A 24,790-nucleotide genomic window follows, 5' to 3' on the forward strand; every position below is an offset into this window, starting at 1 on the left:
CCCTCTCAGCTGATCTTCCAAGTCTTCCCTGTCCTGGGTTCTGATAGGTCCAGAAGCCACCAGCAAGGTTACAGGGGTCCCGCCTTGCTGATGCTGGAGCTGGGGCAGGGCTGAGTACACTGGGATTGTACTAGGCTCCAACCCTGTTCCACAGACTTTTTTGCGTCCTTCTAAGCCTTCTTTGATGTCTCTGGATATCACAGACCTTGTCTGCTGTGTTTCTAAATTGCCTTCAGCTGAAAAATATTCCACTCTGGTGTCCTGATGCTCTAAAACTTGTTTAAAGTCATTATTTAAAGGAATATGGAATAGTTTGGAAGAGAGGTTAAGTGAGTTCCTGTCTTTATTCATCGTCACAAAACATACTTCTAAAGTTGAATGTACATGTCACTTCACTTCCCTACTCAAGAAGATTCTGTGGCTTCCTACTGACTAAAGCTCTTCATAATCTGGCTCCAAACTAGCTTTTTCTATAGATTTCCCACTATTTCCCTTAACTCATTTTATCTTACAAACTTCTGGTCATTTCTTGGATACAAAGTTTCCCATTCCTGGGATATAATTCTTCTATATGCCATCTCTGAAAATACTTAATAACCTTCAGAAGTCAATTTCAGAGTTGTCAATTTCAGAGCTATCTCCTACAAGAAGCCTTTCCTGATCCCTCATATTTTGTATTTATTTATATGTATATATATAAATACATATGTTTACATATATACATATGTTTCCCCTGTTAGAAGGTAAGTTCCTTGTGAGCAGGAACATTTTTAATTTGCTGGATTTTTTTCTCTTTTCATCCTCATCACAATTGATAGCCCATAGTCACATAGACCATAGATAAGGGAAGGGTGGGGGCAAAGAGAAGAGGGAATCCCTGAATTTAGGTCTTCCTGATTCTCTATCCATTATGACATGCTGCTATTCATTTAGACTTTATTCCACCAAATAATTTCTAAAAGCTAAGTAATGGGAAATTTATTTTTCAAATTATTCATAGCAATCACTGTATATGAATTAGAAAAAATTGCTTAACAAATAGCCCAGAAAAAAAACCAACTGTTTTTGAAAATCCAAGTGTATTTTCACTTGCAATCACAGATGAAAATAAAGTGAGATTATGAAAAAAGCATGAAAAATTCTGTTGCAGGCAATTTATGCAGCTACAATTCTCTTAGAGCCAAGACTGAAAAGAAAGTTTAAGTAAAAACATTTGCCTGGATTATAACAATCTGGGACTTGATATTAGAAAGGTACTATCATAGAATCTCATAGATGAAATTAATTTTCCCAAATCCCCTTAATTCTAGCGTATTTGTTTATTATCTCCAATTTATCCTGTTTATATCTTGTACACAGTTTTTGCAAGTTGTCTTTTCTCACTCTTTGAAAGAAGGATTTGATTTTTGTCTTTCTTTTGTGTCCCCACTGATTGCACAGTACCTGGTAAACTGTCATTGCTTAATAAATGCTTGCTGACTGATCTCACAGGACATCAATTTCAACTCATACGTGAATAAACATTCTACGTACAACATTATTAATAAGTGATTACAGAGACATTGAATTCACTACCTCTGAAGCAGACCGTTCCACTTATGGACAACTCTAATTGAGAGCAAATTTTTCTTTCTTTCAAAAAATTTTTTTTTTTAAATCATATGGACATCTACTTTTCTATCCATGTTTCCCTATTATATTTATGAGGTTGATTAAAAAACAAAACCCAAGTATATCCCTATGAAATTCCATCTTCATAGGCTCAACACATTCTGGCCTATATGTAGAATTTAAGTACTAGTTATATATTTCTATAATTTTTAATTTTTAATTTAATTTAATTTAATTTAATAAAGCCTCATATGGAAAACTCTAGATTTATAAAACAGATGTATTAGGACATGATTAATCTCATTACAAAAGTATTCTTCCTTCACTTAATCACTTAAATAGCAGCTCAGATCCTTTCTCCCTTTCTCTCCCTCATAATGCTACATTAAGATGAACATTTACATTATTAACTACTTGACAGACAAGTAAGGATAAGAGAAATTTATAGCTAATTTGTTCAAAGATATTTTAAAAATGAACATCAAAAATTAAGATAAAAAATTCCTGAAATTACAAAGGGGAATTAGTGGAAAAACAGAATTTAATTTTTTAAAAAATTCTACTTATCTAAAATTTTTCAACACATTCTTTACATAAACTGAGGTCCACAAGAACATGGTTTTTAAAATGCTGGAACTCTCCTTTATGATCAACCAGCTCCTAGCTCCAACTCTCTATCTCCTTTTCTCTTCTGATATTTCAAACATCCCTAGATTCCAGTGGTGCAAAACTAGTCTCACTGTACTTTCTCATTCATTAAACCAGCCCAAAGCATTTGCCTATAAATGGTCATAGCAAGGGGGTTTTCAATTCAATCATAGCATCATGCATTCAATTTAATGTGCCACAACTGATACAGGATATCAAGAAAAAAAACTGGGTTAAATTAAAGTGGTAATAGGGTTCAGTGAAAAGTCATGGACTCATATGGACTCGTGGAAATCTGGGATGCACTGAATCATACAATGAGATACAGTGAGGCTAATTAGCTATATAGCCCTTGGGTGCTTAGCATAGTTCCTGTCCCATATTAGGGACTTAATAAATGTGTACTGACCAAATGAATAAATCTAGCCTTTCTGTATCTCCATTTTCTTAAATACAAAGTAAAAGAATTGAACAAAATAATATCTAAGGTCTTTCCTATGATTATCTAAAATTTTTTGATAGAACTGGCTTGCAACTGTGAAAGGGAGTACTTCCATAAAGTAAGATCTGATGTCTCTACAATAGTACAGATCATAACCCGACCATAGCTTCTCATCCTACTTTTACTTCTGCCCATATATTCCTGGGCAAATTATGCAGAGAGGATGCTCAGTGTTTTGGGGATCTACCTATTTATACATTTCTTTTTTTCTATTAAAACTTTTATTTTCAAAACATATGCATGGATAATTTTTTCAACATTGATCCTTGCAAAACCTTGTGTTCTAGTTTCCTCCCTTTTCCTTCCACTCCCTCCCATAGATGTCAATTATCCAATATATGTTAAACATGGTAAAAAATATATGTTAAATCCAATATGTATATATCCAATATACAATTATCTTTCTACACAAGAAAAATTAGATCAAAAAAGGGAAAAATGAGAAAGAAAATAAAATGCAAGTAAACAACAACAAAAAAACTATATTGTGATTCACACTCAGTTCCCACAGTCCTCTCACTTCGTGTAGCTGGTTCTTTTCATCACAAAATCAGTAGAACTGACCTGAATCATTTCATTTTTGAAAAGAGCCATGTCCAACAGAGTTGATCATCATATAGTATTGTTGTTGAAGTGTATAATGATCTTCTGGTTCACTTAGCATCAGTTCATGTGAGTCTCTCCAGGCCTTTCTGAAATCATCCTGTTGACTATTTCTTACAGAACAATAATATTCCATAACATTCATATACCATAATATATTCAGCCATTCCCCAATTGATGGGCATCCATTCAGTTTCCAGTTTCTTGCCACTACAAAAAGGGCTGCCACAAACATTTTTGTACATGTGGGTCCTTTCCCTCCTTTAAGACCTCTTTGGGTATTTATACATTTCTCAATGTAATATGGTTGTCAAGAAAGTAAACCTGGTCTTATTAACAGCTGTCCTTCTTATTTTCTAGTCACAATGGCTCTCTCTATGTTTTATACCTTACTTGGCTGGTAAATAACCAGAAAGTCATTGAGCAAAGTTATCACCGTTGATCACTCAAGGTGTGTTAATATTACACATCACAGATTTAAAGCTGGAAGGGGCATATAGTCTAAGCTCCTCATTTCATAGATGAAGAAACCAAGGATCAAAGAACTTAAGTGACTTATGGATAGTAAACAGCAGAGCTGAAACTGAAACTCAAGTCTATTGACCTTAAACCTAATGCTCTTTGTACCACACTGTGCTACTACCCAGGCAATAGGGTAGGTAGGAGGTATGAGAAGACCTGTTTGGAGGAGAGTCTTTTACTCTATCGAATCGAATCCTTTTTTGAATCAACAAACAAAAGGCACAGTAGCATCAATATTCAAGAAACTGTCTTCTTATAAATGTATGGCCTGCTGTAGATTATATGATGTTTGAAGGCCTGCTCTTTCCTTTCTGATACCTCCATCTAGGATTCCCTGTAAACCATTTCAAAAACTTTGTTGAGGTGGGAAAATAGGCATATGTGTTGCTAATTACAGATGTTTTCTCAACTGTTTTTTTTTCAGTAGTAACACCATTCATGGTTTTTTCCCCCAAGTATTTGACATCATCCTCTCTTTCAGGTAAAAACTGGTTTTTCAATGGCTTCAAAGCTGTGTTGCCTCCAGCATGTATCTCCTGTGTAAGCATGTTCTAGTTTTTAGCATCAGTTATACTTCTGTGTACAGCACATGACTATGATATTAGAATCCCACTCCCCAAAAATGAATGAAAGAATAAAACATTTATTAAGAGTTTTACTATGTTCAAAATATTGCTGGCTATACAAAGAGAAAATTAAGACACGTCCTATCTTCAAGGAATTCACATTCTAGTAAGAGAGATGATATATATGGAAGGTGTAGTTACAAGTCAAATAGTAAGATCCCATAGTCTCAAGATACAGCAGCAAAGTAGATAGTAATGCCTCTTTTTTGTCCTATTAAATGTGCTGGTTCTAGTGTTATTGATGGAAAGAAGAGACTCATTTTCCCACACACAGATTTTTTTGTCTTTTATCTTTTATTTTCATCCTTAAGTACAATTGATGATCTGGTTAAATCGAGTCTTTTACCAACCTTTCTGTAAATTTCTTTTTCCATCACCATTTCTTGCTTTTTCTGAGACAAATAATGTTCAAGACCTTCTACCATTTCATTTTGCAAGGCATTTACAAAGGAGTATACACAGTGCACTGTATTTGCCCTTGGCCACCACATGCCTCAGTTTTAGCAAGTAGATCAAGTTTTTGATGGTTGAAGCCATTGTTTGTTTTGATTTCTCTCTGTTAAACTCTTTAGAAAAGGTGATGTATAGACTTCATCCTATAAAGAATGCTATTAAAATACTATGCATTCTCAGGGGCAGCCAAATGGGGATAGAACACTATCCCTGGAGTCTGGAGGACCTCAATTCAAATCTGGTCACACACGTGTGACCCTTCATAAGTCATGTAACCCTAATTTCCCACCACCACTCCCCAAAAAAGGGGGAAAAAGCAGAAGCTATGCATTCTCTAGTCATAATTTTATTCTTAAGAACAGAAAAGCTATTATGGAAAAGAAAAGAAACTTCAAGTATTAATATATTCAAATTATGTAATTCAAAAATTAAAATGTCTATTGCTGTTCCTGTCTAGGATGATAGTAGCAAGGTTATTTGGCAACATTCCTTGATTCTCACTTTCCAAGTAAGGGAGCTAAAGGATGTCAAATGTAGTAAAAATTTAGAGCCCTTAACCATTTAATCCATTTATAACACTTAAAAAGTCACACTATCTCTAGTTGAAATTCTATCAGACTTTTGAATATCACAAGGATTCCTCATAAGAGATCTTTAGAAAGTGGGTTCTATAAGGCTTGAAGAGATAGCTTGGCAATACTGATAAAAATAGGCATGTTCATAGGCAAATTTTTGAAACTTGGCTAGAAAATGAAAACTCAGTTTAACTCAATAGGATAGGTGACAAGATGGTGACATTGGGAGCATTATCAGCTTGCTAATGTTGATGTTTGTGTGTCCTAAGGCAATGTCCTTTTCCATAGTTTTGGGGTCTGGTAACCAATATTCAGCTGCCTGTTAGTTGGGCTGTTAGGTCTCACTCCTCAGAACTGTTTTGCCCAGAATGACACCTCATCTACACTCCACTGACTTGTGGTGAATTTTTGAAGTAGAGAAAAGAAGGCTCTATTTTTTTACTTGCTTGCAGGGATCCATTTAATATTTTAATTTATTTGTTATTAATCTAAATGTTTTAACTTTTAGACCACAGTGGGAAAATGTTGAAAAAATTATCATACATAAGTATCAAAGAAAAGAAAACACCCCCACCTGAAAGAGTGCTAAATGACACCTTCTTACTGTGTTTTAGAGATAATATCTCCTTCACCTCGATAATTTGGGGAAGTAGGGGCAGACATTATTGTGCCATTTCACAAATGGAGTGATTAAGGCCATAAGATGAGGTAATGTCTCCTAGGTCACCTTGCAAAAAGTGAAAGATGTAACTGGTATGTGAACTTTGAGTTTGGTGATCTTTATACTTGACTACATTTGGAATTTTAATTTGAAAACTTCCAAAAGTACAATACCATCCTCTGACTTCTGACTGTTTACCAGTAAATAGACAAACAATTTTCTCACAACCCTATCAAGGCAAGCCCACAGTACACAGAGCTAGTACACAGAAGTGTAAAAATCATAAATGCATACAAAAATAGACTAAAAATAAATCACATAGGAAATGCAATTAAGTTTAATTACATTGAATGCTAATACTCCCTTTGCAATCATAAAAACAAATGTTTAAAATATTTTCTAATGAAAGGAAAAGCCACCAGGAGAATATTATGAAGCTAAAAATAGCATATTTGTTTAATGTTTGAATGTTATATCATTACTCTAAATCCAACATGACCTAAATTTTCAAATTATTCCTGTTCATTTTACAAATTTCTATTCATCCAAATAAGAACAATAATAATTTCCAAAAAAAGTCCCAAAGACAGCTGAAAATTAGCAACAAGAAGTGTCCACCTCTCTTCTTGTATAATAAGTCATTGACAGTTTGGGTAAGAGTTTGACAAAATGTCAAAAGTTCTGCCATTCTGTGCTCTGTTAGATTTCCCTGTGCTCATTTTTATATTTATTTAAGAAGACTCTTTTACCAATATTTTAGCAGAGCAGCAGCACAAGTGTTAATATTCTCTGGCCATGGGTACAGAAGGGATGCAGTGAAAGAAAATATTAAATGAAGCCTGAACAGATTTTTCTTTCAACTCCCTTGAGGATCCTTCGAAGGACTCAGTCTTAGATTCCTTTAAAGGAAAAGGAGGGAGCTCCATGCAGGGGGCAGGGCGGGATCATGTTTATCAGTCACAACAGTTCATCTGGGCCAGGATCCAGGTAGTCTGCCTGTCTAAGTCTGATGAAATATAGGCGCCACCAGGTAACAGAAGCGGTCGGGGAGCTTGCCAGAAGCATGTAACTCAAAACTAAAAAATGAAATTAAAATACTACTTCAGCCAGGCAATTTCTTTCTTCAGGATTCAATAACTGCAAACTACGGCGTCTGAAGAACAGAAGACAATCCCCTCGTATGTTTTCAGTCCCTTCCTTCCCATACAGGCAGAAACATTCAGGCCAGAAAAGGTATATGCATCCAAACATTAACAGATTGTTTCTAAACCAGCATTACCATAGCACACCAGTGTTTCAGGAGACATGACTCACCTCCCCTCCCTTCCCAAACTTCTCTTCTTCTGCATGTGTGTAGTTTTAGTATTCCAGAAAGGAACTGGATTGACAGCTCAAAAGGCTGAAGTCTTCATGTACCCTGAGGGCAGGTACTGCAGGGCAGTGGTGGGAGCACTGAATGTCTGACCCTGCCCTGTCAATAAACCTCAGCCCTGACCTGTCAGTCCCCTGAGCCAACTATTCTCTGTCTATCCTCGTTTTTAATTATTCTAAAAATGGCTCTTCATTTAAAAGTACCTTTGTGTAAACACCCCACAGGAACTGACAGTCATCAAAATTACCACACACTTCTAGTTTTTAAGAAGTATGAGGATTTTTTAAAATCCTTAATCCAAGGTAAGGCTTCACAAAACATTTTCCTCTTCAGAGAAAAATCATCATCATCACTTTTAGCTTGCTCTCTCACTGACATTAATTCTGACTTTTAAGAATATTTATACTAGAACTTTAGATCTGTTGTTTAATTTACATGCAAACACATTAGAAAGACAAGTGATGTTCACAAAAGCAAGCTCTCCCCCCTCAAGCTAAAGTCCCAAGCTTCTTCGACAGACTTTCACACAAGTTTTGGATGAGATAATCTTTCAGAGTAACAGCTTTAATACATGCAGCTTCTTCTTATTATTATTATTATTATTTTTAATAAAGGAAAGAAACATAGGAGAGGAAAGTTTTGAAGTGATTTTTTTTCAGGGAGGAAATTTTAAAATGTCAATGCATTAAATCATTCTTGTGAAGATTCAGAAAAAAATTTTGAGATGTATAAAAATTAAATAAATCTGTAATCTATTGTCTAAATATTCTTTTAAAGATAAAACAGATTTCACAAACTGTGTGTGTGTGTGTGTGTGTGTATGTTTCAATCTAGCCCCTATCTAAGCAGTACACAAGCAATAAAATTTTAAAGTCAACATTTTTTAAATTTATGGCCCAGAATAAATCATTATTAATGCCCTTGAATGATATTTCCTCAAAGACTAAGTCATTTCATCTATTCACCAGTATCCTCAAAGATGGACACTCAACAAAGTGAGAGGTGAACAGTTTAAGCATATATTCTTTTTTAGCTTCAAAATTATCATTCAGACTTTGAGTCATAAGATACATGTGTGAGGGCAAAAATTGGGAAATGCCTATGCCATCTTAATTATTAAACCAACAAGCTCTTCTATGGTTGTACAAGCTGTCCTGTCGTTAGGGAAAAAGTCTTTGTAGCCTTTTTTTTTTTTTTTTTTTTGCTTGGGTAATTGGGGTTAAGTGATTTGCCCAGATCACACAGCTACTTAGTATTATGTCTGAGACAAGATTTGAACTCAGGTCCTCCTGACTTCAGGGCCGGTGCTCTATACACTGCACCACCTAGTTGCTCCTTCTTTGCAGCCTTTTAAAGCACTTTTAACTTTTAAGTCTTTAGACTTAAAGTAGACATTCAAGAGCTAGAAGGGGTCTAGTTTAACCTCTTCATTTGAGAGAGAAGGAGTTAGAGAGCCCAGAGGTAAGTGATTTGCCCAATGTTACACAGCTAGGACTAGAATCTAGCTGGATTGATTTTCTCTTAGTTTTATAGTTTTTCTCTCTCTGGAGGTGGATAGCATTTTTCATTATGAGTCCTTTGGAATTGCTCCGATTATTGTATTGATCAGAGAAGCTAAATCTTTCACAGTTGATCATCATTACAATATTACAATGCTCTTCCAGTTCTACTCATTTCACTTTGCATCAGATCATATAAGTCTTCCCAAATTTTCTGAAACCCTCCCTTTGTCACTTCTTATATGACAATATTATTACATTCCAATCATAAACCACATGCCCAGCTTAAAGGGCATTTCTGCAATTTACAGTTTTTTGACACCATAAAAAAAAAACACTGCTATAAACATTTTTGTACATAAAGGTGCTTTTCCTTTTTCCTTGAACACTTTGGGTACAGTTGTTGATCAAACAAAGGGTATGTATAGCTTTATAATTATTTGGCTATAACTATAAATTATTCTCCAGAATGGTTAAACCAATTCAAAACGCCATCGACAATGCGTTAGTGTCTCTATTTTTCCACCTTTCCTTCAGCATTTCTTTTCTTTTCTTTTCTTTTTTTTTTTTTTTCAATAGCATCTTATTTTTCCAATTAATGTAAAGATAGATTTCAACATTCGTTTTTGGAAAACAAATTTTCTTTTCTCCCTCCTTATCCTACCTCCTCACTCCCTAAAACAGCAAGTAATCTAATATGGGTTATACATGTACACGCATTTTAAACATATTTCTATATTATTCTTGTTGTAAAAAAAGTCAGAACAAAATGGGGAAAACCCAAGATAGAAAGAGAAACCAAACTTTAAAAACATGAAAATAGTATGCTTCAATCCATGTTCAGTATCCATAGTTCCCTCTCTAGATGTAGATGACATTTTCCATTCAAATCTATTGGAATTGTCTTGGATCAATGTATTTCTGAGAAGAGCTAACTCTATCATAGTTGATCACCACATAATGTTGCTGATACTGTACACAATGTTCTCCTGGTTCCAGCATTTATTTTCTTTTTCTGTCATGTTAACCAATCTCATGGGTGTGAAGTGGTACCTCAATTGTTTTAATTTGAATTTCTCTAATGATAATTTAGAATATTTTATGTGACTATTAATAGCTTTGATTTCATTATTCTTTCTGTTAAAAAGGAAAAGTGATTTTATAAAAGCCTCTTTATGAAGGAGTTTTATTGCCTGTTTGAACCAATTTGTCTCCTATTGTTTTTGGAAAAAAAAAACTGCAATCACAATATGTTTACTGGATTTGTGTAAAAACAAAACAAAATTCCTTAATGAGTTCAAAAGTTTTTTTTCTTTGAGATTTATAATTTCAGTTTATTGATGCACTTTTTTTATATGATAATCACTACCCATATCTCATAACAAAATTTTCCCCTGCAACAAATACTTATAGTCAAGCAAAACAAATTAGATATATACCTTATTCTATAACTAAAAGACCATCACCTCTCTGATAAGAGGTGGAAAGTACATATACCACCTGTTATAAAAGTTCTTTAAAACAGCCCAAGCTAATATGACAGAATGGAAAGAACATGGATATAGGGTCAGGAGATCTGGATTCAAATTCCAAATCTGTTCTTAACCAAATAAAATATTGGATGTTACCTTTAACTCTCTAGGTCTCAATTTCATCATCTGAAAGGAAAAAAAATTCTTGAATTAGATAAATTTTCAAAAATTCTTCCTGGCTCTAAAGTAAATGAGCCTTAAGATCAGTAAGAATTTTCTCTATTTTTATAAGTGAGAAAATTGAAGTACTTAACTTGCCTAGAACCACACAGCTAATAAGCATCCACGCATTAATCTTGCAGAACTAGCTCTAATGTAAATTTCTCAGTCCTTTTGCTAAATAATAGAATTACTCCTAAATCATAAAATTTTTGAAGTTTAAAAGAGGCATAAGGATAACTAATGCAACCTATACTGATAGGAGAGATGCTCTATAAAATTCAAACAAATGGTTGTCCACCTCCGCCTGAAATCCCAGAGTTCTTCTAAAAGACATTTTTTAAATTTGAAAAATATATATTTTTTTAATCATCATAAATCTGCCTTCTCCCTTACCTATCTTTTCTGGTAATATCTAGTAATTTCATTTCTCTCTTCTACTATTTTATTTCAATTGGTTGGATAACTCATCTGCAACTCCTTCATATGTGCAAATACACAGGTGAACAAATAAATCAGTTGAATGAATGAACTCAATTCCACATAATATGAAAAGGGTTCCAACCATCACTTTCAACTATAATTACTCCTTCCTGCTTTTCATAGGTTTTAAGTTTTATTTTAAAAAGCGTAGGTCAAGCAGTAAAGGGTTTTGCTGTTCTCAGTACTACAGTCATCCATAACTACTCTGAAAGACTTATGAGAAAAATCTCATCCATATCCAGAGAAGGAACTGATTGTGTCTGTATACATTTCGAAGCATTCTCTTTCTCTCTTTTTTTTTTAAACTTAATTTTTCTTGAAGGTTTTTATTTTCATTAGGGTGAGAGATCTATGTTTTCTTTTACAACTTGACTTTTTTGGAAATGTTTTGCATAACTTCAAAAATGTGGTTTTTTAATTGTGGGTGGGGATATGGGAGAGAACCTTGAGCTCAATTTTTTTTAATGTCAAACAAACAAACAAACAAACAAAAAAACCTTGGCTTGAATATAACTAGGGGAAAAGATGAAATAAATAAGTGAATAAATACTAAAACAAAACAAAAAACTGACGGTCATTAGGTACTTCTTAGGGGAAAAAAAGGAAGAGACAAGGGAGGAAGGAAGAGAAAAAAAAGTCTTGATTTGGATTTTTTGGTGTTCTCATCCCATTTCCATATTTTCTTCTCTGCAGTTTTTTAAAAAGTTGAAGACTTTAAAAAAGTTATAGCTAGGGTTTCAATTTTTAGCAGTTAGACTTGCAATATTCTCCCTACTCTGCTTCCCATAATAAGGAGAATGCCTTCTAATAAACTCCTAAGACTTAATCTTTGCAAAGCATTTCTTAGAAAAAAAAAAAAATGATTACAAGGTTACTCCCCTTCACAAAGCTGACAAAGGGGGAAAGGGACAATTAAAGTATGCAATAACTGTAAGTAACTAAGGGCATAAGAAAAGAGCAAAGTATTTGTTAAGTTCTGAAGAAAGAAGAATGAAAAACCATTTCTAGCTGAGGGGATCTGAGAAAGTTTCGTGGAGAACTTTGAACTAAACTGAAAGGGTAAGTAAGATCTTAGGCAGAAACAGGACTAGAGAAAGGCATTCCAGATACAGGTAAAAACAAGGATCTAGGGTTAGGAGGACCTTTGGAGACCAGCAAATCCAACTTTTTCATTTTACTGCAAGGAACTAAGCCAAGAAAGTTCAGGAAATTGCCCTGAGTCACACAGCTATTGAAAGTCTAAGGCAGGGGGTGGCTAAATAGTGCAATCAGGAAGACCTGAATTCAAATCCTGCCTCAGACTGGCCTCAGACACTTAACACTTTCTAGCTATGTGAGCCAGAGTAGGTCATTTAACCTCAACTTCTTCACAAAAGGAGAAATAAAATATTTTTTTAAATCCTTTAAGATAAGCTCTAAATCAAAGTCTTTCTGATGCCAAGACCCAGCATTCTCTTTTTCACCATGCTTCTCCATTGAATAGGTACCATCTGGGGCTGCTACCCCTTGCCAAAGACCACAAATCTAACTATAAAGATTATGACAGGTTGTGAAATATACCAGACTAGACTGGAATAGTGTGGATACTATCTGATCTCTGCAAGGAGGATGAGTGAAAAATAACATTTCTGACTGGTGCAAACAAGAACACTATGTAATAAGGCCTTTTGAAGACTAAAATATGCCATTCACTTTCCAAAGATTTACTTTAAAAACAAATAAGTAATTTTTATTATGAACAACAATCACAATAAAATAAAAATAAAAACAAAATTAAGAATAAAAGCATACAAGCTAAGTATAGATCTTTAACAATATAACAATGTAGACTGTTTTATACTTGTATCCTTTTCCAATCTTTTTTCCAACTGTGTTTCTAAGATTTTTTTGCCTTTTTTTTTTTTTTAAAGTCTTAGCACAGTTGTTTCTTTTGGCTTTGCCTCAACAACTTCTCTAAACATGGAACTCTCTCTCATAGTTCTTGAAGTACTTTTGAAGAACTTCTATGTTCAAGTGAAAATAAATATACCTTGCAGCACACCCCTCCCCCAAATGGTCATCCTTGCAGAAGTCTTTCAGAAAAAGAAAATGGTTTTTCTCAAAGAGCCCTGTATGGTCTGCCTGACCCAGCTTGTTCTCTCATGGTAGAAATAACCGTATCATTGTAGCTGTTGGGACAATCTTAACTCACCATGAGATGTTTCACCATTATAGCACCTCTAGAAAATGTTTAGTGACACAGCATGACTTCATAGTCTGTGAGGAACTCCTCATCAAAGTGACATTTAAGATCTATGTCTCTTGGACCCACATTTAACACCACATACTAAGATAAGATCAAAATGGGTCCAAGATTTAGGCATAAAGAACGAAATCATAAATAAATTGGAGGAACATGGCATGGTTTACCTCTCAGACTTGTGGAGGAAGGAGTTTGTGTCCAAGGGAGAACTAGAGACCATTATTGATCACAAAATAGAACATTTTGATTACACCAAATTAAAAAGTTTCTGCACAAACAAAACCAATGCAAACAAGATTAGAAGGGAAGTAACAAATTGGGAAAACATTTTTACAGTTAAAGGTTCTGATAAAGGCCTCATCTCCAAAATATACAGAGAATTGACTTTAATTTATAAGAAATCAAGCCATTCTCCAATTGATAAATGGCCAAAGGATATGAACAGACAATTTTCAGATGATGAAATTAAAACTATTTCCACTCATATGAAAGTGTTCCAAATCACTATTGATCAGAGAAATGCAAATTAAGACAACTCTGAGATATCACTACACACCTGTCAGATTGGCTAAGATGACAGGAACAAATAACGATGAATGTTGGAGGGGATGTGGGAAAATTGGGACACTGATGCATTGTTGGTGGAGTTGTGAAAGAATCCAACCATTCTGGAGAGCAATCTGGAATTATGCCCAAAAAGTTATCAAAATGTGCATACCCTTTGACCCAGCAGTGCTACTACTGGGCTTATATCCCAAGGAAATACTAAAGAAGGGAAAGGGACCTGTATGTGCCAAAATGTTTGTGGCAACCCTTTTCATAGTGGCTAGAAACTGGAAAATGAATGGATGTCCATCAATTGGAGAATGGTTGGGTAAATTATGGTATATGAATGTTATGGTACATTATTGTTTTGTAAGAAATGACCAACAGGAGGAATACAGAGAGGCTTGGAGAGACTTACATCAATTGATGCTGAGTGAAACGAGCAGAACTAGGGGATCATTATACACTTCAACAATGTTACTGTATGAGGATGTATTCTGATGGAAGTGGATATCTTCAACATAGAAAAGAGCTAATCCAATTCCAATTGATCAATGATGGACAGAATCAGCTACACCCAGAAAAGGAACACTGGAAAATGAGTGTAAACTGAGAGCATTGGTTTTTTGTTTTATTTTGTTTTGTTTTGTTTCTCTTCCCAGATTATTTTTACCTTGCAAATACAATCCTTCTTTTGCAACAACAACAACAACAAAATTCGGTTCTGCACATATATATTGTACCTAGGATATACTATAAGATATTTAATATGTATGGGAATGCCTGCTGTCTGGGGGAGGGGGTGGAGGGAAGGAGGGGAAAAACTCGGAACAGAGGGGAATACAAGGGATAATGTTGTAAAAAAAAAAAAATTACCTATGCATATGTACTGTCAAAGAAAATGTTATAATTATAAAAATTAATAAAAAAATATTAAAAAAAAAAGATCTATGCCTCCACGTTCTTGGAGTGTAACAATAAGAGGATCCCTTAATATGAGATGTGACTATTAGAACAAAGACTACCTATAGGTTGCCTGAGAGTTAAGCCAGTTACAGGTTCACTGGGCTCTCATTTTTATCCATTTGGGTTCCATATCCAGTGTGCCTCATGGCAACAGAATGGGCACAGACATACTCTCTTAGAATTCTGAGTTGAGATCTCTGAGGGAGATCTACTTCTACAACTCATATTGAGATTAGAAAATTTCAAAGTAATTTTCTCTAATGTAAACTAGTGAAAACCAATTGAACTAATATTGGCTGCTATATAGTATACTGCTATAAATAAAAAAGCAATCTCCTTTTAGAGCCGTGTAGACCATATAAATGTAAGCTTGAGAGATTCTAGGCCTTTGTCTGGAATGGGAAAGCTACTGGTCATACAGTTCCACATCCACAAGTTACCCCAATGTGGGATGCTGGAGGTTGCATAACTTGACTGTCCCATTTTGGCATCTGTTCTTCCCTTGTGACTAGAAATAGTTTAGATAACTTTGATTCCTCTTTTGTTCTTCATCCAAATTTTCATTTACATTACATTACATTTCATTTAGCAGTAGCTTCATATACCACTCTATTATCACCCTACAAAAGAATCTGGCTCTGCCAGATTGGAAGTTCCTCAGAAATGGGATGTTTCACATAAAGAGGTATATATGTACAAAAAGTTTAAATTTTACATCCATATAACTATGTGTTTTAATAATATAGGATATTTTATATTTATAAATGCATATTTATATTTTTATAAATATGATATATATGTATTTTTTGAATAAAAACATTCTCTTTATTCCATATATTTTATTTTCAAAACAAAGTAAACATAAACAGACTATAATACCCAACATCCTATTCCCCAGATCAGGAGATCCTGTAAGTTCTGCTCTAAGACACTAGAAAAGAGGAAAAACCTCCTCTTCCCCCCTCTCCTCACCACCCTCCCCCACCCCCAAATACACATATCCCTCCAGGAAAGGTCAAAAGAGGCCATTCAATATAATAATGGACCAGCACTGGGATACCAGGAAATGTGGAAGACTCTCCAATTGGCAATTCAAGAATTCTATTGGCTTCAAATAAAGCCCAACATTAAGCAATATTCCCAGATCCATGAAATTCGAGCCTGAGTCAAAGTCCCAAAGGAAAATACCAAGAATACTCCAGTCAATCACTAAATCCCAACCCCACTGTGTGGTAATTACCTCTTGCTCAGAGTAAGGATCACAATATGGTACCAATAGCCAGTTTCACAGAGATGGTCTTTCTTGATCACTCTCTTGGCCCTTCCCCTCCCCAATTTCAACTTCTGTCTATAGAAGTTACTTAGTGTTTTTCCTTTGGAAAATATTTTGCCTGACCACATCACTACAGATAGTAGATTTTCATTTGTCTTTCATTTTTGGACCACACAGCTCATGGCTACCTAACTTCTGGGTAGACAGAATAGACTAATCAGTTATTTCAGTGATCTCTAAAGTGGAGATTGGCCCCTATGTAGTGTATAAGACAATTAACAGGGATGTAAGAAAACATATGGTCCCACTCCAAAAATTGTCCAGGGGAGTGCAGAGAGAGAGATAGACCGGGAGGAGAAAATAGCAGAGAAAGGAAGAAAAGAAAATGAAGTATGGCACAGAGAGTCAATCAGGCAGTTCCTGGAAATAGTAAAGTCAGGTCCAAGCATCAGTTTCAGTGGTCTTATATAATGTGACAGTCAATCAGCAAGAACTTATTTGTCATGAGGCAGCTAAGTGGCAGAGTAGATAGAGTGGCAGGTCTATAATCAGTAAGACCTGAGTTCAGATTCAGCCTATGACACTTACTAGCTGTGACCCTGGACAAGTCATTTAACCCAGTTTTCCTCAGTTTCCTCATCGGTAAAATGAGGTGGAGAAGGAATGGCAAACTACTCCAATATCTTTATCAAGAAAACTCCAAACAGGGTCACAAAGAGTCAGACATGATTGGAATGACTGAAAAATATATGCCCCACACTGTGAGCTACACAAAAGCAAAACTCAAAGAAGACCTTGTGCACAAAATGTTCATATATTAGGGAGATGATACATGCTTATAGGTATATACAAAACAGATGCTAGATAATTAAGGGAAACACTAGTAGTTGCTGGATGGGGGGGGAGGGAGAGGGAGAAAGGTACGAAATCTGACAACATGTGAGTTAATGTTATAAGGTAAAAAGGTAGATTGGGACCAGCTTGTGAAGGATTTCAATGGCTGAAGACAATAATACTGAACTCTATGAAGGGAGAACAATGAATGGGGAAAGTATTCCAAAAGAAAGCTTGTTTCTAACTGGGCCAGATTGGAAAGAGGCAAAAAATGAAGGCAGAAAATCACAAAGTGGGTAGAGTTCAATGTCCTGCTTTGCTCTGCAGATGACTCCTCATATTTTCATTTTGTGAAGGAAAAAGAAAAAGTTTCATCTCTTAGGTCTAACACAGTCCTCTGTGTCTATAAATCATTGACTTTTCAATATCTGCCTCTATCATTCTAGTAAAATTTTCCAGCTGAGTTTAACTGAAATACTAGAGTTCCCAAAGATAAAATTAAAAAAGATGGAGGAGAAAAGGTAAAATATACATGAGATAACAGTCCTTAGAACCAAATTCTGATGTGCTCTTTCACCCTGCTATCAATTCACCACTCACTAGTAAAAGTACACTCAGCAGAAGCCTTTTGGAGGTTGATAAACAATACCTCCCCTCCTCCCCAAGAGAAAATTGTTCTATAAAATTCTGTGCCTGAAGAAAAGAATTTAGAGTCTGAGTACATCCCAAAATGTTACAGAGGAAGAAAGTGAAGATTGTTTAGACAACACAATGTCCTAAATAGAAAGAAAAGATGCCTAAAGAATTTTGGTCTACCTTGTTACTTAGAGGTATATTAAAAGAGCAGACAGAGAACAAGGCAATATCCTGGAAAGAGCTATTTATAATCACACTTCAAATTGGTTTTCCAGCCTGGTTACTGCAGCACGCCTACTTCTATGTTGCAGGCACAGCTGACATAATAAAGTAATGAGGCTCATTCTAATCAATTCTTCTTGCCAGCCTAGAATTCTAATAACCTGACTTCCTTAAGTGAGTGGAATGCTGTTTTACACACTCTGGGTTCTCTACCTGCCAATAGTAAGATCCAGACTCTACCCAACCTACAGTGTTTGTTTACAGCAAATCAGGTGCTGCTGATTAACAGGATGTGCCAAGGGCAAGATATGATTGGTACCTATACACATTTAGAAGAATAAATTATAAGTCCTGACAAAAACTTAGTTTAAAAGAATAAAGTTTAAAAGAAATTAAGCTTTACTAATATTTAATACGAGTGTCTTCATTTGCTCTTCAGACATTTATTTATACATTACATAAGGGATTTAAGGTATTCTGAAAGAAGTGTGGGTTTCCATTATAGTGGGGAGGACAGTGGCATCCTCACTTCTTCATCCATTTTTTACATATTGAGACATATTGCTTTATCGCAAAGAATAAACTAAGATATTTTTTAAAAAGCATATTATATCATATTACTTTTGCTAAAAATATTGTTTCTGTTAAAAATTACTGATAATATTTTTAGCAAGAGTACAAAGGCTTTGTGGATTAAAACAGTAACATAATTTAAAAATATTGTTCACTTCATCTTTATAGCACCTTTTAAAGTGTCTATTTTATGTATGTTTTATGTTATCACTGTAGCACATGTATAATTTATAAATAAATATTTGTAATTATATGCTAACAATTATTTATTGATAGCAATAGATAATCAATTGATAATCAATTTGAGAATATTGAAATATTAGAACAATATTTCTCAATAGTATTTTATTTTTCCAATGGAAGGTTTGTTTTTTTGTTTGTTTCAATTCTTTTTATTTAGAATTTTTTCACACTATATATGCATGAGTAATTTTTTTTATAATATTATCCCTTGTATTCATTTTTCCAAATTATCCCCTCCCTCCCTCCACTCCCTCCCCCCAATGACAGGCAATCCCATACATTTTACATATGTTACAATATAACCTAGATACAATATATGTGTGTAAATACCATTTTCTTGTTGCACATTAAGTATTAGCTTCCGAAGGTATAAGTAACCTGGGTAGATAAATAGTAGTGCTAACAATTTACATTCACTTCCCAATGTTCCTTCTCTGGGTGTAGTTATTTCTGTCCATCATTGATCAACTGGAAGTGAGTTGGATATTCTTTATGTTGAAGATATCCACTTCCATCAGAATACCTCTTCATACAGCATTGAAGTGTACAGTGATCTTCTGGTTCTGTTCATTTCACTCAGCATCAGTTGATGTAAGTCTCTCCAAGCCTCTCTGTATTCCTCCTGCTGGTCATTTCTTACAGAGCAATAATATTCCATAACCTTCATATACCATAATTTACCCAACCATTCTCCAATTGATGGACATCCGTAATGGAAGTTTTTAACATTCATTTTTGTACGATTTTGGTTCCAATCTATCTGATTAGTTAAGATGACAGGCAAAGATAATGATGAATGTTGGAGGAGAAGTAGGAAAACTGGACACTAATACATTGTTGATGCAGTTGTGAAATGATCCAACACTTTGGAGAGCAATTTGGAATTATGCTCAAAGGGCTTTACATTTAGTTAGAAAAATACTATTGGGGGGAAAATAAATGTTGAAAACTATCTTTACATGTATTTAGAAAAATAAAATACTACTGAGAAAAAAAATTGGCATTCCAAATTTTTTCTCCCTGTATACCTTACTTTTCCCCTTCCCCAACACAGCAAGCAATCTGATACAGGTTATACGTATATAATCCTTTTAAACATGTTTCCATATTTGTCATGTTGTACAAGAAAAATCAGACCAAAAGGGAAAAAACACAAGAAACAAACAAACAAAAAAGTGAAAATACTATTTCTATCCACATTCAGTTTTCATGGTTCTCTCTCTAGATATAGATGGCCTTTTCTAATTCAAGTCTATTGGAATTGTCTTCAATCACTGCATTGCTAAAAAGAGCAAAGTTTTTAATAGTTGATCATCAAGCAATCTTGCTATTATTGTGTACAATGTTCTACTGATTCTGCTCACTTCACTCAGTATCAGTTCATAGGACAGTGTTTTTCAATTATTTTCTCTCATCAATAAGAAAACTGGCTTTCCTTTCTGCCTATGGTCTAGTTTTTCTTTAGTTATTTTATACTATAATTACACTTCTATGGAATAAGCTTTCTTTTTTAAAAACAAATTAATTTTTAATGAACAAAAATCAATTTTTTCTTACACTTCTCCCTTTCCATTGGGAGAAAAAAAAAAAGAAAAAGAAAATCTCTTTTTAAAAATGTGTTTATACCCTTGAATTCAGGAGGACCTGAGTTCAAATCTGGTCTCAGACACTTAACACTTCCTAGCTGTGTGACCCTGGGCAAGTCACTTAACCCTAGCCTCAGAAAATAAAAATAAAATGTGCATAATTGAGATAAACAAATTTCCTCATTAGTCCCTTCTTTTTTTTTTTTTTTTTTTTTGACTCATCGGTCAAACCCTCATCATTCCCCCACTTCATCTATCGCATCACAATATTTATGGTTGCACTTGGAAGAACTAGAACCTCTCTGGTCACACTAAATATACCTCAAATGCAGTCATAGCTTTCTACAAATTGACAGCAGTTACATAGGTAACTATTAAGAATGGGAAATCAGGTTGGGCTATGCACAAAGCATCCTTGTTTATGCAGCCCTCTCCATCAGGTTTTAGGTCTTTTCTAATTATATGTCTTCAATCCAATGGAATTCTTAGCTTAAATGAAGGAGACATCTGTCTCATGTTCTATAGTGCCTTATGTTATAAGTTCAATGCAAAGCTGGCATTATACTCAACGTATTCTCTGATTTCCCCGGTACTAGAAGATGGCTAAGTAAAGTTCCTGGCCCAAGCTCCTGGACTCTCATTTAGATGTATGGGACTCTCCACTATGTAGCTGAGTAATGAGGATACAGATCCGACGACTGAAAACCTGTCCAGAATTTCCATAAAGCTGACCTATAAGTATTATTTGTAATATACACCACTCACCTCCCCAACAAAGAAGCAAATAAAATCCTTGTCAGTAGCCCAGGTAATACTTATGGGAGGGAAATGCTGTTTATATTAGGTGGCAGATTTTAAAACCTTTACAAGCAATAAAATCTGTTGACAAAAACTACCATTGAAGCAAATCACACATGCTATGACTATAGTATAAACTCAGTGACCTTAACTCTGTTTGCTTTCCTGCCTACCAGCCTGATCCTTTGTTGCAGCTGAGTTGATTGTTCACTTCATATTTCCTTGTTTATAGTGTTACTTTATGATTATTGTTTGGAATCCTTTTGACACTTTGGCTTATCTTGAAACAGTTCCCCACTGTGACTCTGAGTTTTGGATTATCCTGAATATACTGAACTAAACCAGTAAATTGTCCTGGGCCTTGACAACTAATTATCTGTGGGGGTAACAGCACTGTGAAATTCCCATGTATAGAATCAAGGAACTTTGCCTATCTGATAAAGGGCACAGCACTTTTCTGGGGGGGGGCAAGGAAATGTGCCAAGATGAATGTAACCCCAACCTGGGTAAGGGGAGAGGTGAAGACTGATTAGTCAGAATACCTGCCCTAAGAAATCTCCCCACTGAACCTATTCTCTAATGCATCTTAGCAACTTTGAATGAGGCCATAGACCCAATGCAGCTCACAGCCATAGTGTCCCAAAATCCAGCTGTCAGATTCATAGCCTTGGTCCTGGTGGTTCCATTGCTTTTAGAGACTGGGTTCACATTCCTGATTCAGCTGGGAAGTCTTTTTACTAATGGTTTAATAAATCAGACTAGGAAGAATACTAGCATTGAAGTCAAGACAGATGTAGGTTTGAATTTTCCTACTGATACTTTATAGCTATGTCACCATGAGCAAGTCATTTCACCTTTCTAAGATTTGGTTTCTTCATTTGTAAAGTGAGAATATGCTACCTATAGTACTTATTTTACTTTGTTGTGAAGATTCTCTGCCATTAATCTCTTAATTGCTAAATCTGATAGTCCTCCCACAGTCATGATCCTTCTGCACTCCTCTGGCCTTTGGATCACCTCCACCTTCATGATTTCTTCTCTGGGTTTTCATGACACTGAACTCCCTTGGTTCTCCTCATCTCTCTCACAACTCCTGGGCTTCCTTTGCTGGTTCTTTTTTTTTTTGTATACTGTTCCTAACTAGTTGTGCCTCAGGTCTATGTCCTGGAACTTATTCTATTCTCCCTACCCTCTTTCATTTGGTGATCTCACTAACTCCCCCAGGTTTAATTATTACCACTGTGCAGATGACTGCTAAATTTATATGTATGTATGTATGTATGTATGTATGTATATAGTTCTAGTCTTTTTCTTAAGTTCCAGTTACACATTTCTCACTGTCTATTGGATATTTCAGACTGGATATCTTTTAGGCATATCAAACTCAACAAAGACAAAACAGAATTTGTTATCCATATTCTCAAATTCACTCTTCTACCTAACTTCTCTTTTTCTTGCTAGAACACTGTGCTCCTTCCAATCATCCAAGTTTGTAAGTTCAGTGTGACTCCTTCACCCCATACTCTCCCATCAACCCACTTAACTTACCAGATACCAAATCTTATCATTTCCATCTCCACAGTATCTTTTGCATATTTGCCCTTCTCTCCAAGAAGATGGCTACAAGGCCTCCATAATCTTTTCTTTGCACCACTATAACAGCCTTCTAACTGGTCTTCCTGCTTTAGGTCTCTTCCTTCTCACTGAATGTTTCACATGGCTGCCAACATGATTTTCCTAAAGTACAAGTCTGACTATATCCCTCCCCTACTCAATAAATCCTGATGTGTTATTATTGCCTTTAGAATGAATTATAAGCTTCTCTATTAAGTATTTAAGGATCCTGAGAACTTGGTCCCAATTTATCTTTCCAATTTTATTATATCTTATTCCCTTCCCATACTCAACAGTTCAAGGAATATAGCTTCCTTGTTTCTACTCCTCACATATTACACTCCATCTTCTATTTCCATATCTTTGCATTGGTTGTATCTCATGACTGGAATGTACTCCCACTTAATTTCTACCTTTAAGAATCCCTTGTTTCTTTCAAACTCTACTCAAGTGAATCTTCTTCACAAAGCCTTTACCACTTCCCCAGCTGCTAGTGCCTTCCCCCTACCAAATTTACCTCATATCTATTTTGTATATGTTATTTATGCACATGTATTTCCCCACCAAAAAATAAGCTCTTGGAGGACATGTTTTTTCATTTTTAACTTTGAATCAACAGTTCATAAAACAATGCCTAAAATACAGCAGGTATTTAATAAAATATTCATGAAAAAATGCTTTATCAAATGAGATAATGTTTGCAAAGCATTCTGAAACCCACAAGTGCTATATATCAGTTATTATTAATTATGACGAATATATGATAAGGAGTAGTAGGAAACCAGAATGTGGATGACTTTAAATACTAAGCTGAAAAGTTTGAAGTTTATCATAGAAGCCCTAGGGAGCCAAAGAAGAATTTTGAGGAAGGGGAACAAAAGTTTGATCACTGTTTTAAGGAATGTCAATCTGTTAGCAGTATTGGAGAGAATGGAAACAGATAAACCACTTGGAAATTATTACAGTAGGACAGGCAACAAGTAATACAAGCCTGATCCATGGCAGAGACTATAAGTAGAAAAAGGACAGATATAAGAGCTAATGTCCAGATCAAACTGATAACACTTGAAAATTTGACATGTAAGTTGAGAGAGAAAAGTCAAGGATGACTCCAAAAATACAAACATACATGAGTGGAATTGTGGAGATCTGTCATTAATTGAAAGGGGAAATATGTATAAATCCTTTTTAGTTTGACATAATTGAAATTATCCATTTTATACATCACACTGCTCTCTATAGCTTGTTTATTAATAAATTGTTTACTTATCTATATGTCTGATAGGTTAATATAGGGATGTATGGAAGGGGAATAAGTTTTTTGGAGGAAATATGATAAGTTTAGTTTTGGACGTTCTGAGGTTGAGAGGTCTGTGATGGAAATGCCCAGTAGGCAGAAGTCCTTGGTTTGATTCTTGACTCTTCCTTTTGTTACTCCTGTGACCTGGAGCATATCACTTTATTGAGGCTCAGTTCTCTCATCTATAAAATGTAAATAATATTTATGCTACTACCTTTTCAAGGTTATCATAAGGAAAATGCTTTATAAATATTAATGCACTATCCAAAATAGAGGCTTTTATTTTTGGAATCTATGGTACCTGGTTATGCCATCTTCCCAGGACTGCCTACACTTTTCTTCAGTGACTTTAGCTCTTGACTCATATTTTTTTCCTCTTTACCCAATTCCTTGCTATTGTTCTCAATGACCTATACTAATCTGATATCTTCATTTCGTAGTTTTCTCAGCCTAAAATCCATAGATGTACACCAATAAACTAGAGATTTTTTTTGTTTTCTCAGTTCATGTTCCTATGTCAGAAAATACCAAGGGGAAAAACAGCATTGTGCTAATGACCCAATACAAATATGTGTTTCTTTAATCTTAACTCTTACTGCTTTGGGGCAATTCTTTTTTTCTATCTTTTACTGATTCCTTAACACTGAAAGACTGCTCGTAAAATTTTCTACTTTCCTTAAGTTTCCAATCTTTTTTTTCCTCCTTTTTTTT

General features: G+C 34.9%; 1 protein-coding gene across 2 annotated transcripts in view; it reads right to left on the minus strand.

The window, feature by feature from the left end:
* METAP1D (methionyl aminopeptidase type 1D, mitochondrial) overlaps window positions 1-24,790 on the minus strand; it is an 89,645-nt gene that overhangs the window by 50,866 nt on the left and 13,989 nt on the right. The window contains exon 2 of one of the 2 annotated variants that reach the window (XM_074303123.1): window positions 10,701-10,730. The exons of the other annotated variant lie outside the window; for it this stretch is intronic. The gene's annotated coding sequence lies outside the window, so the exon portion shown is untranslated. The remainder of the gene's footprint in view (window positions 1-10,700; window positions 10,731-24,790) is intronic. 2 annotated transcript variants of the gene reach the window in all.

Source organism: Sminthopsis crassicaudata, chromosome 3 (assembly GCF_048593235.1).
Source record: "Sminthopsis crassicaudata isolate SCR6 chromosome 3, ASM4859323v1, whole genome shotgun sequence".
NCBI classification, from domain to species: Eukaryota; Metazoa; Chordata; class Mammalia; order Dasyuromorphia; family Dasyuridae; genus Sminthopsis; species Sminthopsis crassicaudata.